We start from the raw sequence: 13533 nt of genomic DNA, 5'->3' as shown, positions 1-13533 counted from the left end.
TCCGAACCACTTCGCAAGCTAGCCTCCAAATTGACTAAAACATGCAAGCAATATATTCAAAGCGAAATGCTATGACACTACCCAGAAAGCTGTACAACGAATGGTGTCTCAAAATTTTGGCGCGAATATAGTCAGGAATGTTGCCACAACATTGAAGTCAGGTAGTGATGACATCGCTGGGATTTCATCTGCACGTTTACTGGGGAGGAGGTCCACCGGGGTATCTTTTACAGCCGGCTTGTCACTTTGGCGGACGCGGTTGTTGCGACGCGAGCATGGACGCGTCTTTTTCTTTACATCTTTCTTCTCGCATCTTTCTATTCTCCTCTGTCCGCAGGTGGCAGCGATTATAGCTCATCTGGAGCCAGAAGCCAGGCTCGGGAAATTCTTTTTATCTCTTTAATGAGCCAAACGCGAGGAGATGCTTACGTACGGTACTTCTCAGATGTTTTAAGCATTTGCGGCAGAAGGCCTGAGCATCAAGCTGTACGACATTCGGCGACGACAGAATCAGCACTCGCCCCGGCTGCCACGAAAAAAACTCTAAAGTGCCAACTCCAAGGGCCCTTCCTGGGCTTGCGCGCCCAGCGTCGGTGCTCTTGGCGTACGCTAGAACGGGCGTCAAAAAGGGGCATGCATCTCCATGTTCCTGGTTCTGGCTTGCTTCCCCTTTCGATCCGACAGAGAGAATTTCAAGCCCTGAAGAGAAGAGGTTGGGGGGCGATGAAAGGACAACTTAAACCGCTAAGAAAAGTTCGGGGAACCTTAAAGAGCTTCAAGCCATGAAGAAAAGAGCCACCGAGAGCCCCGCGATCCTCCTATTGTTGTAAACTGAACCCCGCTTCCGACGCGTATGCGAGCGCCCGTGCGCTGGCGCCGATATCTAGCACGGTCAGATATCGGCGCCTCGCGAGGTTTGCTGGCGTTTCCAACAGTACGCATGCGCAGATCGGTTCTTGCGTACGTCAAAGCGCCGGCGCTGAGCACGTACGCCCAGGAAGGGCCCTTGGAGTTAGCGCTTTAGGCATGGCTTCGGCCCGCAAGTACGAGCACGACTGGAAGTTCCTATGGACACGAAACGGATCCATCTTTGCGCGGCGCACTGCGTCATCCCCAGTCATTCCGATTACTCGAGAAACTGATCTAGACAAGATCAGCAGTGACGCGCAAGGCACTGTGTCACCAGCAGTCGTCCCGAACGGCGATGCTTCTGCGTAGGAAGGTCTTCTGATACTTATCGATGTTCATATCCTAAATGGCCAATGCTTTCGCTTCTCCCGAAGACATCGCTAAACTTAGCAAACCAAACAACAGAGCCAAGTGTCTTAAACTGCCGCATTTCAATGCGAGATAAATCGAGTCAAAGAAAGGATGACATATCTGCATTGCTTAAATCTTGCCATTTCAACTTTGATGTCCTTTTTTAATTGAGACGTGGTACAACCAAACCTCTGAATAATTTTGTGCAACCCGAATATCACCATTTATGTTTAAATCGCATAGACAGGAGAGGAAGCGGCGTGTCGATGCTAACATTATTATCGCATTGTCAAATTTTAAATGAATATAACCTTATCACATATGACTACGAAATACTTAGCGTGAAAAAGGATAAAAAATTGCTTGCAGTGGTGTACCGCCTCCCGCCGGTAATGTTCGCTTATTCTTCGAGTTCTTTGAACGCTAGCTTTCTTACAAAAATGACTCGGCATATACATTAACAATTTGAGGGGATTTTAATATAGATATATGCAAAACGTCTACCCAAGGCGCAGAATTTCAATCACTCCTTGAGAGCAATGATTTTGATAGTCATTTCAGTGCCAACACTAGTCACTTCATCATCGTCATCATTACTTGACTTGTTCATTACAAACTCATCTGATATGATTTTAAAGTCAGGAGCTCTAACCTGAGGCATTAATGACTACCTCCCCATATTTTTCTTACGGTGCAAAGAACACACGTGTAAACAGACACAGCTGAGCATGTATCGTTCCATATAACCTGAAGCATTAGCATATTTCAAGGAAATGATTAGACAAAGTGATTGGACAGATATTTTTGACATTTTAGATATGAACACAACATATGAAACATTTCTAGCCAGATTCCAAGCAATATGTGCTGATTATTTCTCTCTTAAATCGTATTATCAGCCAGGGAGGCTCGGAACCCTTGGATCACACGGGAGCTGATGGGGAAAATAAACCAGAAGAACAAACTTTATCAGCGTTTTATAGAAACACGCGATCCGGTAAAGAGGGTGGAATACAAGGCATTTTGCAATACACAAAACAACGAAAAAGGAAAATAAAAAAAGGACTACTACCACCGTATTTCTGACGAAGACTGTCTACGGAAGAGCGACAGAGTATGGAAGAAAATAAACAAATTATTAATCCCAACCAGCACCCCGCCCATTGAAAACCTTATCATAAATGACAAAGAGACACATGAAAGATTACTTTCCGACTGTTTTAACATTTATTTTGCCGAAATAGGTGAAAACAGCGGGCCCAGCAGATCAACCACGCAAATACCAATAAATTTTAAAAGCATATCCCTTCAGTCAACCTCTGCAAACGAAGTCAGTACTGTATTCCAAAGCCTTAACAACCGTCGTATCACGGACGCAGATGGTATAGAGATAAGGCCTATTAAATATGTAATTGATCATATTGCACCTTTGCTAGCACATATTTATTTCAGCACTCTCAACAGGTGTGTTCCCAAAGAACATGCAATTAGCGCGTATTATCGTAAATCATAAGGAAGGTACCAGAAACAATATAACTAACTACCGTCCAATTTCCATTTTACCAATATTTTCTAAAGGGCGAGAAAAACAATTATTATTCGACTGGATAATTTTTCTCAAAAACATAGTCTGTTAACTGAACGTCAGTTTGGCTTCAGCAAAAGGCGTTCCACGGAAAGTGCTTTGCTGAACCAAAAAGACGTTATCTTAGAAAGTATAGAAAAAAAACTAATGACTTTGGGAATCTATATAAGTATAGTAAGAAACTAATGACTTTGGGAATCTATATAGATTTCAGCGAAGCCTTTGATCGTGTTAATCGCAATGTATTAATAAACAAGGCAAAAACGTATGGTTTCCGTGGTACGTGCACTGGACTAATCCATTCATACTTATCCTCATGCTCACAGTTCTTTGAAATTAATTACCATAAGTAAAAAATACGGTATATACAAAGTGGTGTGCCACAAGGCAGCATCCTTGGTTCCTTTCTTTTTCTATTTTATTTAAATGATCTTGTGCTAATTGATAGTTTGTCCACATTTATAATCTACGCCGATGATTATAACATATCTTTTAGTGGAAAACATCTAACCGATATTCTACCACTCGCAAGTTCAGTTTGTTTTCGATGGCTGGAGTTGTCTGAGAATAACAACCTATTAAATGAATAAAAAACAAAATGGGTTTTGTTCCGTGCACCCGGTAAATGTGTGGAAATGCCTGAAAGAATTGGTCCATATAAAATTAATAGAGAGACATCAGCGAACACACTTGAAGTTGTTTTCTCTGAACACATGCATTTAAACGGCCATTTCGATTCTTTGCTGAAAAGGGCGAAAGGTAGTTGGCGTTCTCGGTAGAAATCGCCATTTATTTCCTGCCAAAATTGAACGGATTTTATATAATTCCTTGTTTATTTCCGTGCCCAGTTACTGCACGCTGGTGTGGGGAAACACCAGTGCACGAAATTTAAACAAGCTAATCTTAATACAAGAAAAGCTGTTCGGGCAATAGAAAATGTTCCATTCAACGCCCATACTAAAGCTCTGTTCTAGAAATACAAACTATACAAAGCCGATAACATATGCAAGTGCAAACTCCTAAAAAGTTTCACTAGAGCGATACAGGGAAAGCTAGATACACTCCCCTCACTCGCTAATCTCCACAAACAAGAATACGCATACCCTCATCGCCATTAACTGCCATGGAGAGTTCCTGTCACGCGCACAAGTTATGGCCGCCAACGAGTTGAATACACACTCCCCCACACACTCAATGACTTCGCGAAAGAAGATATGGACATTACGGCACTTAACAAAGCTGACACAGTGCAGTTGTTTGTTAACAACCATTAGCGTAGCTAGATACTACTCTTTTATACTTTCTTTTTCACTGTGATTTTTTTTTCCTTGTAATGTGAACAAAAATTGAACTGTTCCAGTGCTCTCATTGTTGCCAGGGTGGTTGGAGCTCTTTGTCAAGCTGCTATAGTGCAGCTTTTTCTCCTACCCCCCCCCTTTTTTTCGCATTGTATATTTTATTTTGTTGAAAATGAAAATGATTTATTGATTCATTGACTGACTGATTGGTTGATTGATAAGTGGCAACTTGTGGCCACATATATACCTTCACAGATGCCTCGAGCAATGTGCTCGTGAGGGCTTTTATTAAAGAACTTGTTTAATCAATCAAGAATTTCTCAAAGCCTGTCCGCCTTTCCACTGCGCAGAACGCAACGAAGACCACGCTCTCGTATCGCGCACACTCAACTAACACCTCGCCAAACACGTTCATCATACGCATGCATGAGGGCGTTCTGAGCGCGTACTCGGAGCTGGAATCTGGGGCTGCTCTCGTGAAAGGCCTCCAAAACCATCGCAATATCAGCCCGGCGCACCAAATTAACAGCCAAAATATTTTGTGAATCAGAACTACGCGATAGTAATATGAAGCGTTCTTGCCAGGTGGTGAGACGATCGAATTGAGATCACGCACACCCACGCAAAAAAAAATTAACAGCGAAATCGACCGCAAAAGGCATCATTACAGGCGACTGAGACGATATACACGTGTTCTAGTCGAAACAATCGCCTGCGTAGCGCTATAGGGATCAAACAAAACATCGCATGAAGAACCGCGATCCTGCGGTCCTTCTAGTCCATATAAAGATTCCCCGCGCGCGCTTCCCGCTACATACCACATCTTCGTTGTCTGCTAGTTGCCCGAGCGTTGCCAGCACAAATTCGTCCAGGCGAATCTGGCTGCCCGCTGGCAGCCCGAAACCGCCCAGTCAGAGAAAAACGAACGCGTTCTGGGCAGCCACCGGAAGTGCGCAGAACCGCGCCAGAAAATCACGCGCTTGGCTCCGCGCTCTGGCATCCTGCAGACAGCCGGCGGGCAGCCAGAGGCGGATAATCGAAGAGGCCCACTGTCTTTCGACATCTGCAAATCCTTTTCAAGAGCCGGGAACTTCTTGAGACGGGCAGCTTCTTTGGTCAGAGCAGTACGCACTTCAAAGGGCCTCTCTTCTAATCTACTACTCTATATGGAAGCGCACCTGAAGTTAATTTTGGCCCCACTGCAATAGCGCCGCCTCTCCCCTGGCGGTCACTTCCAAAATTCTGTCCAGGCACGTCGCCGGTACCCGCCGCGGTGACACGGGGGTTAGGGCGCTCGGTTATTTATCCGGAGTACCTGGTTTCGAACCCGACCGCGGCGGCCGCGTTTCGATGGCGGCGAAACGCAAAGGCGCCCGTGGGTACTGCGACGTCAGTGAACGTTAAAGACCCACAGGTGGTCGAAATTATTCCGGAGCCCTCCACTACGGCGCCACGTTCTTCCTTTCTTCTTTCAGTTCCTCCTGTATCCCTTCCCTTAAGGCGTGGTTCAGGTGTCCGCCGAGATGCGAGAGATACTGAGCCATTTCCTTTCCCCAACAACCAATTTAACAATTTATCGCCAGCGGATGGCACTGAGTTACTAACGTCCCAACAGGTACGCGGGCTGCTCGCACCGCTGGCATTCTCTTTTTAATTGTGTACATGTGCTGTCCTGCTCCAATATGGACAAAAAAAGGTGTTGCAGCTCGTTGCGAGTCATGGCTGGAATTCCACGGCGTTCAAAGAGTGGGGAAGCTTTTTGTTGCGTCGAGGGCTGCCACAATAGTTCCTTGAACACCAAGGGCTAAGAGCTGCCGGTGAGATTCTACCCATTTCCTGGATATGTCCTGCATTCTTGGACAAAATTTTGAATATTGAAAAATTGTGAGGCACTGCTACGGAAATATAGCTGCACATCCTTTTGATGTGTCACATATTCTTTTAAAACGTTAATAGCAAACAAATCCAAGCCTGTCGACGGGAGATTTGCGTATATATTGATTCTTATAGGGAGATCTTATAATATGAAAAATTTGCGTTCATGAACTCTTTCCCATTCATGAATGGGATGAAATGGTTGAGAACGAGAGACTGCAAGCCTAGGTAGCTGCTGTGCGCAGGGTCAAGTAAGCTTTTTTGTCGTGAGAAGCATTTTGCTTATGTTGCACACGCGTAATATTGTTTCTGACCAGTTTTCGTCGTATTTAACTGATCATGCAGTGTTTAGTAGTAGAACTCGCGCTAAAAGATCCTTCTTTTTTTGCAAGTAAAGACTGCGAGTCAGGTAATGCAAATTTTTATTTGAGGGACGGACATCAACAGCTGTGTTAAGCAGACGTGTGTGAGGTAAATGAGTGATCGCTTCATTGTTCCGGCGTGTGACGCCCGGCTGTTTCCGAAGTTTGTTTACTGCATGTAAAAAATGAACTTCAGGAAGAAGTCAAAATGTTCGCTTGCACATGAATGAGCATTTGTATATGAGCGATGGCTCAGCAAATAAATTGTTTTCGGGATGCGCAAGCGCCGTAATCGGCATTAAAATAAATATTCCAACCGCTTATCTCAATGGTAATGATTAACCAAACGAGCATTTTTAAGAGCGTCACCTCTTAATCATCACGTTTCGAGATTTCGTGGGGTCTGCTACCACCCTGAGATCAAAGCGCGATCTGTGGCAGCAACTATAAATCAGCATATCTCGCACTGAGACTTGTAGCGCCATCTACCACGACCGCTCAATGGCAACGCAAGTGTGTTGCCATTGAGCGGTCGTGCATCTACAATAGAATTGTAGAAACAACCACCTGCCGCCACGGCCAATCTCGAGGGGAGCGAACGCCTTTCTTCTTACGGCCTTCGCAGTGGGGTCAGTTTCCGCCTCCCGCCGCACCTCAGTGGGGTCGCCACTGCCCCACCGCTCCACCGCTGCGACCACCGTTCACTCCGAAGGAGAACGCGCGCTCGCTCTCAGTTCGGCCCGCGTCAGTGGTAACCGTCAAGCCTTTATATTTTGCCTCTTACGCTTCACGTAAAGACCACGTAGTCAGCCCCTTTGCTTGGGAGAAATCTGAAACAACGGATTAACGCTCGAGAAAGGAAAACAGTAGCACTGAAAAAAAAAACACACAGCAGAAGAACAACGTAGGACAAGCGGAACATACGGCGGGGGAAAATTGCGAGCAATGCAAAACGTGTCAACCACAACTTGATGAGATAACGGTTCTGGGCAGGAGCGGTGAAAGTAAGGCACGGGAGGTTTTAGAGGCGTACCACATAAGAAAAAGAGGAAAAGGTTGTGTCAGCGATACATCTGTAGTTGAGTTCCTTTTACCCCTTTTTCTTCTTTGATGTCAGCCTGAAGGGGAAAGGTAGAAGTAGTTGTTGGATGCCGACGTCTTGAGGTTGAAAACTTGCTCAGTCACAATACTCGAGGAACATCAGGAAGTAAACTTTTAATCACATATAAAATAGTTAAGACAGAACGGAAGGTACAACAAGGAGAACAACCATGTACATACTGATTGATCCGCAGAGTGACCAGACGAAATCAACCCCCGGTCCCACCAAAACGTCTTCTTTTAATCTCTAAGTCCCCGCCTTCAGTGCGGACACCAACCAATTAGGTCAAAACACAAGCACTCATCCAATCAAGGACCGGGGAAAGGAAAACACATTGAAAAGGAGACAGAGGAGAGTAAAACACGCCAAATCAAAGATTGGGCAGAGGGGACAGGTTATTGTCACGAATACTAACAGTTATTCCCCTCTCAGATCACTCCATCCTCCCGCGCGGGGCGGCATGTTTACTTGCTTAAAGAGCATGCGGAAACCGCACAGATTGTCGAATGCCATCCCCGAGGGCCACTTAAGGCGCCACTGCTCCCCAATTCTTCTTGATGCACTCACGTGCACAGGAAGTGCCTGGCAGTCATATGGCGCTCACAGTGAGCATGAGGAACGCGTCTCCAAAATTGCCTCCTGGCCACACACTGCACGACCGCCGCGCGGGTCGCGCCTTCGCCAAATGCAGCCGGCACAGCCTGACGGCCGCCGATTGGCCGCGACGGCTTGTGACGGATTTCCGGTGTATTTTTGTTTTGCGCGCTCAGAAATGTTCTGAACTGCAATAAACAGTTCACAAACTAAATAGAATCAATGCAAAAAATACTAAGCGAGATATATATTTTATGCCAACAAAAATGTTTGATTGTTATGACAACTAAGTAGACAAGATCGCGCCCAGCAGTTCGGTGAAACGAGCCGTGAAAGCAAGCACCAGCAGTGGGTGTAAAGAGGTGGCATAGGCGCGCACGAGCGTTGCGCCACGCGCTTCGATGCCGCTCTGCTTTTTTTTTATTAAAGCGATGTTTATTGCCTCAGGGCATAAAAATTATGAAGTGCCGTTCTGCTTCAGCGTGGTCAATAGACGAATTTAGTGACCTCATGGCTGTGCTCCGTCGTGCTTGTTCCTAGTTGCTGTTCCTCAACCAGTCGTCGCGGAATGCTGTGCGTCATGAAAGTCTCGGTTTGCGTGCTCTATTCACCTGCGTGAGCTCTTCACTCTTTAGTAGTGGTCAGCGAGATGTTGGCATGCTGCTTGACGAAAAGATGTTTATCCTTCAGGCCTGCGATTGCCTTACTGTCTTGCCCATGACTGTTGTACTGGGGCGCGATTACGGATCAGTCTCAATCGAAATTGTCTCAAAAAGTATATCATTTGGCTCTCTCCTATTGGTCGGCGGCCATTTTGATTTTTTTCGTCACTGACTGACGTCGTAAATGGCGCAGAAGTGGTGACGTTGACCATCTAATTATGCGAGCAGATTGAGACGATTTTTTGAGACTGGAAAAAGTAGTATCAACACGTTTGAGACAGAAAATGGCGGCTGTTTACATCGTCGTATACGCGGGTGACCGCGCGAGCAACGGTGTCGGAGGGTGCATGAAGACGACTTTGACGCGCGGGAGAGTTATTTCGAGGAGACTGCGCAGTGTCTGTGCGACGAACTCGCCGTTGAACTGGGAAGTGCGCGGGTGAGTGCGCTGTCAGTGGAGCGGCAGTGCTGTGCGCGCTGCGCTTCTTCGCCTCCGGTGGGTTTCAAGGCGCCGTTGGAAATGAAGAAAACGTCGGCGCAGCCCAACCGACAGTGAACAAGCCTTTGCGGCGGGCAGCGGAGACCAATGTCAACGTTGGGTAACAGAAGGGGGGTGTTCGCTTTTCGAGGAGACCCGAGGGGAAGGCGGCGGCGAAGGAGGGCGTCCTTTGCCTAAACGTTCGCCGCGGCAGCATCTCCGGCGTCGTCGGGTGTGTCGATTGGGCACTCATCACTATCAAGGAGTCTGGGGGCAGTGCTGCGAACGAGCCGCAAGCGGTTCTACGCTGCGGACGTAATAGTGAGTATACCTCGGCCACTGTTTTTGACCGCATGAGTTCAAGTGCTACAAGTGCATGAGCTACAAGTGCGGGCCTCGGCAGCGAGAGTGAGTACGGGCTGTGCTTGTTTTTTCTCAGATCTGTGGCGCGAACATGTGCATCCTGGCCGTGGACTCGCGCTGACCCGGATCCTTCCGCGACGCGTTTGTCTGGCGGCATTCCGAGGCGGAGGAAGGCCTGCTGGACGACGGTGATTTTTTTTCTGGGTAAGCAGTAAAATAGCCGTGTCACCAGTCGGGCGAACTCAGTCACATCTATTGAGCTCCAGCACTATGCATTTGGCCGGATCTGCTAAAGCTACAAGAATCAGTCTGGACAGTTACACAAATGCAGACACTTTACAGTATGATACAGTGTATTGCCACCCTTTCCTTTTGTTAAATATAATTGCAGCAGAAACACAGGACACATATTACATTGTTGAAATGCATAGCCTTTCCTGTTGAAGAAACCAAAGCAAAATGCACCTGACAGCGCTTGTGTTTTGTAGGCAATCATAGCGCATCATTTATATGAATATGGTGGTAAAAGACTGACCTTACAGTAGTGCTCACTTATACATCTAAATCCTGCATGTATGTATGCTCTTGAATGTCATATTCAGCAAAGCCTGGATGTGGGCTACTTGGCGTGAGTTTTCTACTGTATAGCAGAGTGTCCTGTAATGCTGTTGAGATCACTGAGAAAGGACATGCTTAGCTGCATCATTTTTTGTTATGCAGGAGACTATGTCTACCCACTGGAGCCATGGCTGCCTGCACCAGTTGCATGACATTACAGACCTGACTCAGCAGAAGGCCTGTACAACACGCCACATGCTTTCACACAATTTGTGGCTGAGCGCTGTATTGGTGTGCCGAAGAGCTGCTTCCGTTGCTTTCAAGGACACCGGATGCACCAGTGCCAGTGGAAGTGGACAGTGTGCATCATCACCGCACGTGCTGCACTTCACAGCCTCTGTTTGGATGTGCCCATATCAGCAGAGGGTGCAGGCGACACTACCTCTGACCCAGATAACAACGGGCCACCTCTAAATGGTGGCTGCCTCGTACAGACAGGATCCCTCCTCACCTGCCTCCTGAGAAGAGCATACGGTGCTGTACTTTTGGCCTCTCTAGGACGACCCGTCTCCAGAGGAAGGCGTACCGAGGGATGGTGCAGCGGCAGTTGCGATGGAAAATCTAGCGTCCAGAGACGACTCACCATGCTGGCATATAGAGTCATATCAGGCACTCTTCCCCTGTTGCCACTGTCATTTCCTTGTGTCATTGCACAACACACATCTGCAAGTGTGTGAGCAATTGTGTGATGTGGTTGTGCCCTTGGCCAACCTGTGTGCAGCGAGAAGCCAGCAGTGACAAACAAGTGCCCCCACCGGCTGCCACTTCATTTTCAGTGTGTTTGCTAGTATATCTTCCAGTCCCTCAGCAGCGTGTTGCACAGTCTCTTCCTGAAGACGGAAAAGGTGTTGAAGCAGCTCGCCCAATTTCTGAAAAGCATCATTTTGAACTCTCTTTTGTCAATGCCCACCTGCCCCTTCTCTGCTGTCTCCTTCCAGCTTGGTGGAGTGCCTGTGGTCATTACCTGTGTGACGAACATGCATGAACCAAACGTGTAGTGCTGGAATAAGGCATGAAATATTTGTGATGCTTGTTGGAATCAAAAAGCTGTTTTTTATTGCATCATACATTCAGTAAGCGCGTTTATTTTTTTAGGCACCGCATTTGACACGAGTGTTTCTATTGCAGAAAAGGCAGTGTACATACAAGCATACTTTACCTTGATGTACAATTACCGTATGGCATTTCTGAGTGCAGTTAAGAAAAAAAAATCTGAAAAATTGAGTTCAAAGTGCATGTTTTCTTTCATACAGAGGCTACCTGTACAATAAATATGGCATAGTACAGTGTACATGATGCATTTTCCGGACTACAAAACATTTTGGCACATATAAGTAGTGTAAATACCAAAGCTAAGCTTTTAGCGTAATGGTATGTGGCTAGGGGTTTCGCTCTGTGCTAAAAGCTGTACCTACTGCAAGGAAACCGCTGTACAACAATGCATAATAAAGATTGTAAGGTGCAGTGGCTACAATGACTGCTGAATGACTAGAACATCTTCACTGATAGACAAAGATGTGTAAACATCACAGACACATCATCAAGGAGATGGTGTGTGATTAGAGGTTAGTTTACAATCACAAATCATGCAACACCGTTACTGGAAATGCTCTACAGCTCTAAGAATATACAGGCAGCTCCATTGTGGGAAATTTTGAGCACTCGGTTATTGCCCCATAACTGACACCTAGCTTGGTTTGCGTAACACAGGGCTATGAAGTCTTGTCCATGATGACACGAGACGGTGACAATGCCGAATGGCCGGACAAGCTTCTTGTGCTATCATATAATATGTGTGATAAGTGCAACTGCTGTCAAGCTACTTTTCGCCTAGGTATTTAATGTCCTAGTCATTTTCAACTGGCTGTTCCCTTTCAAACTGGAGTGGCTTGTATACAGGGTGTCTCAGATATGATGGACCATAATTAAAAAAAAAAAACAAGTGGTCTTCCGACCTGAAAGGAAGTGCATGTTAGAAGCTATGCAAAGTATTTAAAGCCCTTCAAACACTGCCCTCACCAAACCCAGTTATACCAACATCACTCCGCCTACTGAGCAAAATACAATATTACACATCACTGCCCTGTCCTACCTGCCTCACTGCCCTGGATCATATGCAATTCAAGCGCTGTGTACCAGCAAACATGAACAAACTTGCTCAACTTTCTGCCCAGTTGCAATTAGCCTCTATACAAGCAAACTACTTCTTTCCAGGTTGACCCTGGATCTACTACATGATCAGTAAATAACGTTAATGGAACAAGCTCGTTCTCTCCTCGGTGACAATAGCAAAGTTATCAAGTGCTTCCTTTCTCTCTAAACAAAGTGGAGCATAAGCATCACAATTTCTGCATCTTGCACAGGAAAAAAAAGAAACTACGGCAACAACTGAACATAAACCGAACGGAGCTACAAAAATACAAACGAAACATCAAGTGCTTAGCCCGATGTGGGCGGCAACACTTGATTACGAGGCAGAAGAGTGCTGCCACAGAGGCAGGCCGTGTCGGCTCTCATTTCCCGCACCGAGATTGCAAGCTATCAGCAGCTGCACCTGTCTGTCGGCAGTTGCTTCTATGTGATGATTCATGGTTTTCTGGTATTTTCTAAAGAAAATAAACAGAACCACACGTCACTCGGCGATCGATAGGCGCCGACCGAGAACACAGACTAAAGTTGTCTTCGTCGATTTTCGAGCCGAGCGCTGCTTGTAAGTTGATCTCGGCAGGCCCGTAGCATTCACTGCCTTCAATCAGATTTTTCTGCGCACTTAAGACATCCGCAAAGTACCTTGATTTTAGACGACACGCGAAAAAACAGGAACTAGCCATGGAATCAGCTGTTTTCTTGCAGGCCGCCATGTTCACGTTATGCCACTGCCAGCGCGCCCTCATGGCAAGAGAAGTTAACCTGCAGCAAATTTAATTGCAAAACTGAAAATGCTTCTAATTTTCCTTCATGTTGTTGAGATTGCAACACAGTTTACTACCAAAATAAAACATTGTTTGTTTTTTTCATTGCGTTTTTGTTCATTTTCAGACTAACATGTTCACGCTATACCGCTGACAGCACACCTTCGCGGCAAAAAAAAGTGACTGAACAGCAAACTTAATTGCAAAAATGAAAACACTGGTTCTTTTGCTTGGTGCTGTTGGGTTTGAAATACAGTTACTTAGCAAAATAAAGCATTACTCGTTTTTATTCACTGCGTTTTTACTGCAAAACATTAGTCTACGGTCCCTTGTCGTGCGATTAGTGGTTTCGGGGCGGAGCCCACCGCCTCCTTGCTCCGCATTGGCCGATTCGGCGGTCGGCATTTCTCGGTGTCGTCATTTT

At 46.2% G+C, this 13533-nt stretch overlaps 1 long non-coding RNA gene across 1 annotated transcript; it reads left to right on the top strand.

Annotated features, from left to right (window-relative positions):
- Positions 1–8821: 8821 nt before the first annotated feature.
- Positions 8822–13146, top strand: LOC144116107 (uncharacterized). Its single transcript, XR_013311734.1, has 3 exons — positions 8822–9537; positions 9656–9783; positions 10300–13146. It is a non-coding gene; the product is annotated as an uncharacterized LOC144116107 (long non-coding RNA).
- Positions 13147–13533: the final 387 nt, after the last annotated feature.

This window comes from Amblyomma americanum, chromosome 1 (assembly GCF_052857255.1).
Source record: "Amblyomma americanum isolate KBUSLIRL-KWMA chromosome 1, ASM5285725v1, whole genome shotgun sequence".
Classification (NCBI taxonomy): domain Eukaryota; kingdom Metazoa; phylum Arthropoda; class Arachnida; order Ixodida; family Ixodidae; genus Amblyomma; species Amblyomma americanum.
The sequence above is the reverse complement of the archived record's forward strand: the minus strand, read 5'-3'. Positions and strand labels throughout refer to the sequence as shown.